Raw genomic sequence first — 5,629 nt, forward strand, 5'->3', positions numbered from 1 at the left:
CGCAGGGCCTCGCTCCTCCTCCTCCCCCTGCCGGAGAGCAGCGTCCGGGGTGCTGCAGGGCGGCCTGAGGGGAAGAGGCTGCAGCGGGGCCCCTCCGCCACGGGGAGGGAAAGAGGCCCGCGGGCGGGCGGCGGCGGCAGTTTGCCGCGGGAGAAGGCGGGAGCGCCGCTGCCACCGGCCCGGCCTCGCCTCAAGGGCCGGGGAGCGCCGCGGGCTGCCGCGGCGATAGAAAGCCCGCGGTGGTTTCTGAGCCCGGCTCCGGCCAGCTGCTGGAGTCCTTCCGAGGAGCTCAACACTGCCAGGCGTGCAACCTCCACAGCTCCTCTGGGCAACCTGTGTCCGTGTCTCGCCACCCTCGCGGGCAAGAATTGATTCCTCATGGCTCATCTGAATCCAGCTTCTCCCAGCCTGAAGCCATCACCTCTCGTCCTGTCATTCCAAGCCTTTGTCAAAAGTCCCTCCCCAGCTCTCCTGGAAGTCTCTTTCAAATACTGGAAGGCTGCTCTAAGGTCTCCCTGGAGCCTTCTCTTCTCCAGGCTGAACAGCCCCAGTTCTCTCAGCTTGTCCCCACGCAGAGCTGCTGCCTCTTGGTGCTTGTAACAGTTCCATGCCCTTGTGCTGAGGATGCTAGAGCTGCCCCCAGCAGAGCAGGGCAGAGGGGCAGAATCCCCTCCCTCCACTTGCCTGCCCACACTGCTGAGGATGAAGCCCAGGAGAGGGTTGCTTTCTGGACTGCCAGCTCACGTTGCTGTCTCATGGTAAGCTTCTCAGCACTGTTCTCCATCCAGATACAGCACACGGTTCAGCAGGTAGCTGGTGTTTCAGTTCACAGACCATAAACCCAATGCCACCATGGCCATTAAACCATGTCCCAAAGTGCCACATCCACACATTTAGAGCCTAAGCTTTGGCTCAGTTTCTCTGAACCAAGCAGTAAGGCAGTGTCACAATTAAGACCCCAAGTAGCTCTGTCCTTCCTTGATGCATTTTCCTGCCCTTCTGGCATGGCCTGTCCTAAGGACTGTCCGTTGCTGCTTTGCAGAGCTTTGGCACTGATTTAGTCCTGCACTACCTGCAGGAGTTACTTAGATTGCTGACCAGGACAGATGTAGCCCTGACCATCATGAGGTATCTTGGCCTTTTAAACCCTGCATATTTATAGAGCAGAAAAAGAAACCCCAGGAACACCTTCTGGTGGCTTTCTCAGATGCTGGCAGCTCTGTCTAACCAGATGACCTCATTCTTGGTACTGACCCAAAGCCCCCAGCCACGGAGCAGGCCCTTTTCCTGAGCAGTACAGAAGAAGGATGATTCCTCCTTATTTTAATCACCGTGGCTCAGTTGTAAGACGACTTTCTGACATCAAGGAACAGACTTGGAATCACAGACTGGTCTCTGACGTTCAAGATCACCTAATTCTGACCCCCCTGCCATGGGGAGGGACACCTTGAAGGATGCCTCCTACCAGACCAGCTTGCTGAAGGCCCCAGCCAACCAGGCCTTGAACAATGCCAGGCTTGGAGTCTTCACAGCTCTGGGCAACCTGTTCCAGCACCTCACCACCTTCATGGGTAAGAACTGCTTCCTCATTTGAGTGCTGCTGTGCACCTCTGGCCTGGCTCAATATTTCTGTTTGCACCTCACAGAGTGCTGGTTTCCCTCTTGCTTTCCCAACCACTGTGGGTGTTGCTCCATGGTTGCTCACTGTGATCATGTCCGGTCTGTGTGTATAAACAGCAGTGGCTGGCAAGAAGGCTGTGGGCACTGCAGCCCAAGCAAGGGACACACACACCCTGCAGGGTGGCTTGGAGGGAGGGTCATGGTTCCCCCAGCCTGCCCAACACTGAATGTTTCTGTCACCATTCACAGAAAGACAGGCAGACAGAGAGAAGGGAAAGGAAGGAGAAGGAAAAGGAAGAGGCTGTGAGCTGTTGTGTGCAATGTATGGCCAGGAGTTGTTGCCCCAGGAGGGGTTGGACACTCCCCCCATTGCCAGTTTACAAATGATTCTATATTGCAGCCTCAAAAATCAGATAATCAGAGAATTTCTGGGTTGGAAAAACCCTCTAACAGTCCAACCATCAACCCAACACCACCATGGCCCCAAGTGCCACAGCCCCAAGTTTCTGGAACACCTCCAGGGATGGTGACTCCACCACCTCCCTGGGCAGCCTGCGCCATTCCCTGACCACTCTTGCAGCAAAAAAATTGTTTCTAATATCCAACATAAACCTCCCCTGGTGCCATTTCAGGCCATCTCCTCCTGTCCTATTCCCTGATACTGGGGACAAGAGACCAACCCCACCTGGCTCCAACCCCTTAGGGCCTAAGAGCAAGGAAGTGGCAACAGCAGGTTCTGGACCACAGGGGATGTAACACAGCCACACAAACAACATCTCCATGTTTTGAGAGCCAAGCCCTTAATGTGAGCTCAGCAAGTTGTGGCCCTTGTCTTCTCCTGGCTGATGAAAACAAGACAAGCAGCACAAATTAGCGATGATACAAAACGTTTAATTTATGTGCAACACTCATGGAAGCTCAGAACCAAACACAGAGCCCAGGCACTGTCTCAGTGTCATGGGGCTATGGTTAATGTTCAGAACTGAGGAGAACACACAGAGCTGATCCCTCATGCACAAACTGACACCCAGAAGCCCATGGTGGGGCCAGACCACACAGAAGACTCCAGTTAATGAGACATCTCACAGCAGCAGCTCCAAGAGCCATCGATGAACACAACTGAGGGTGACAAATCACAGTCCCCTCCACACTCCTGGTGTGGTGGGATGTAGAGAGAGGGCTTAACAGCAAACAAGCCTCATGAAACCACCGGACCTTCATCTACAATGTCCATGGGTGGACTCCCTCACTGAACTTGTAGACATAGAATCCTAGATTGGGTTTGGGTTGGAAGGGACCTTCAAGATCATCCAGTTCCAACCCCCTGCCATGGGCAGGGACACCTCCAACTAGCCCAACTCACTCAAGGCCTCATCCAACCTGACCTTGACTTCCTCCAGGGAGGAGGCAAAACTCATCTCTAGTCGAAAGACATCTCTGGTTTATAAAACAGCATTTAGTGACATCACTCACCTGCCATGAGGGGACAGTGGCACAAGCCAGATGGAGTCATGGAGGTTCTGACACTGCATGAAGGGATTTGGCCAGACTTTATTACACAGAAATTAACTGAAAGGGGTTTGAAAGATGAGGTCTGGTGGGCTCTGCTAAGCTGCTTTAGATGTCTGCGTTGAGATGGCATCAGCAGCCGCTCAACCTGCCATGGACACAACAACCTCCAGCACTGCAGGCTGGAGACCTGAGGAGATGTATCTTAGAATCCCACACTGGTTTGTGTTGGAAAGCTTCTCCAAGATCATCCAGTTCCAACCCCTTGCCATGGCCAGGGACACCTCCCACTAGCCCAGCTTGCTCAAGGCCTCATCCAACCTGGCCTTGAACACCTCCAGGCTTGGAGCTTCTCCACCCTCTCTGGGAAACCTGTTCCAATGTCTCACCATCCTCATAGGGAAGAATTGCTTTCAAATGTCTCCTCTCAATCCAGCATCTTCCAGTTTGGAGCCATCACCCCTCATCCTGTCACTCCATGCCTGTGCCAGAAGTGACCCTCCCCCAGTTCTCCAGAAGACCCCTTCAGATTCTGGCAGGCTGCTCTAAAGACTCTATGCAGCCTTCTCTTCTCCAGGCTGAACAGCCCCAACTCTCCCAGCCAGTCTCCACAGCAGAGCTGCTCCAGCCCTTGGATCATCTTGGTGGTCTCCTCTTGATCATCTTGAGCCTCCTCCAGGTAAACCCAACCATACCTGGAGTTCCAGAGACCCACAGCCTCATACTTGCAGCAGCTAAACCTCTCCTGTAGTTTTTAGTACCAGGAAGCACAAATGCTCATTCTTCCAAGCCCACCCCAAGAGCAGATCACACCAGCAGTGCCAAGTTACTGTCACAAGAGGCAAAGCAACTCAAAGCTGCCAGAGGATGGTGACAAGCTGGAAACACCGAGGAGTGAGGAGTCATTCAGGGTCTGTCTGGTATTGCAGCTACTCACGTAAACAAGTTCTGAAGCTTCTTTGGCACAAAACAGCATCTTCCCTCATGTCTGTAAACACCACCCACTGCCAGGCTTTGGTGTTGGAAGAGTCACCAAGGGACTGCTGAGCGTTACCTCCTTAGCAAAGGTCAGAGCTGAAGAGTTCATTGTGTCCTACAAGGAATTAAGGATGGAGTTTGCAATTTTAGAAGCAGTTTGCTAGCTTTGAAGCTGTTGGGTGAGCTGGAAAGTTTTATTTAGCTAAAATCTCCCCTAACTTTGTTCTATCAGTGACTTAAATCTATGGCAAAGACTTGGAGAGACCCAACTGGAAAGTCTCCCCTAGCTTTGTTTCTATCAGTGATTTAAGTCCATAGCAAGGAGAAACTCATCTGGAGTCAGTTCTGCCTATCTCCTGATCTGAAAAAAAACTACTGCAGCAATGAGGAAAGTCATCACCAGGAGAAGGCTGTCTTTACACTGCCTTGGCTTCCCCTTTTGCACTCTCCTTGGGATCCTGCCAGTAGACACAACCCAAACTTCCCATGATCCAACCTCACCATCTTTAGCCCCCAGTTTTCCAGCAAGGCAAATAAACCAATACATTTACCCTATGAGACTGGATTGTCCAAATTCAGGTCACTCAAAAGCCTTCAGTGAGGCTTCTCAGCATGTGCCATGGCTAAGTGTGTTCCTTTGCACAACCAGCTGACTCTTGCACCTCACATGCAACTTCAGGAATTAATGGAGACTTCTGGAGATCATGGAGCCAGAGCAGGATCACCAAGGGCAGGTCACACAGGAACACATCCAGATGGGTTTGAAAACTCTCTAGTGAAGGAGACTCCACCACCTCTCTGGGGAGCCTGCTCCTGGCCTCCAGCACCCTCACACTAAACAAGTTTCTCCTCATGTTGAGGTGGAACTTCCTGGGTTCCAGTTTGTGTCCTATCACAGGACAGAGCCTGGCCCCTTATTCTTGCCCCCTACCCTTCAGATATTGATCAGCATTGATCAGATCCCCTCTGGGGCTGCTCTTCTCCAAGCTCAACAGCCCCAGGGCTCTCAGCCCTTTCTCACCAGACATCCTCAGTATCCTCATTGCATCCTTTGGACACTCCCTAGTAGAACCCTACCACTCTTGAACTGGGGAGCCCAGAACTGCATGTCTTTAAGCTGCTGTTCCAGTCTGGTCCTTCCCATGTGGACATCCCCCAGGTGATGTGACCCTGGCAGGAATGCAATCCCAGCACTGAGTCAGCCTGAGAGCTGCTGGTGGGTTCAGGAGCTGTTTGGGTGAGGACCTGTGCAAGACAGAGATGCAAGGCTGGGTGTTAGGCAAAATGCTTCTTTTCCCCCCAAGGGGGCTGGTGAGGATCCCTGTGTGCTCTGCAGATGGAAGCAGCCGTGGCCACAGCAGGGCCAGGAGGAATGAAGGCTGTGGCAGTGAGGGAAGGGACTGAGCTCCAAGCCTTTAATGGTAAATATCAGATTTGATGTCCTCCACCTGCCCAAGGGCTTTAAATACTTCCTGACTGAAATAGAAAAAAAATCTCTCAAAAGTCCTCTGGGGGAAAAAAA

At 52.5% G+C, this 5,629-nt stretch overlaps 1 long non-coding RNA gene across 1 annotated transcript; it reads right to left on the reverse strand.

The window, feature by feature from the left end:
- Nucleotides 1–2,490: 2,490 nt before the first annotated feature.
- Nucleotides 2,491–5,625, reverse strand: LOC128897181 (uncharacterized). Its single transcript, XR_008462228.1, has 2 exons — nt 4,659–5,625; nt 2,491–4,222 (listed from the first exon to the last, which is right to left on the reverse strand). It is a non-coding gene; the product is annotated as an uncharacterized LOC128897181 (long non-coding RNA).
- Between the last annotated feature and the right edge of the window lie 4 nt (nt 5,626–5,629).

The sequence above is a fragment of the Dryobates pubescens genome, chromosome 4 (assembly GCF_014839835.1).
Source record: "Dryobates pubescens isolate bDryPub1 chromosome 4, bDryPub1.pri, whole genome shotgun sequence".
NCBI classification, from domain to species: domain Eukaryota; kingdom Metazoa; phylum Chordata; class Aves; order Piciformes; family Picidae; genus Dryobates; species Dryobates pubescens.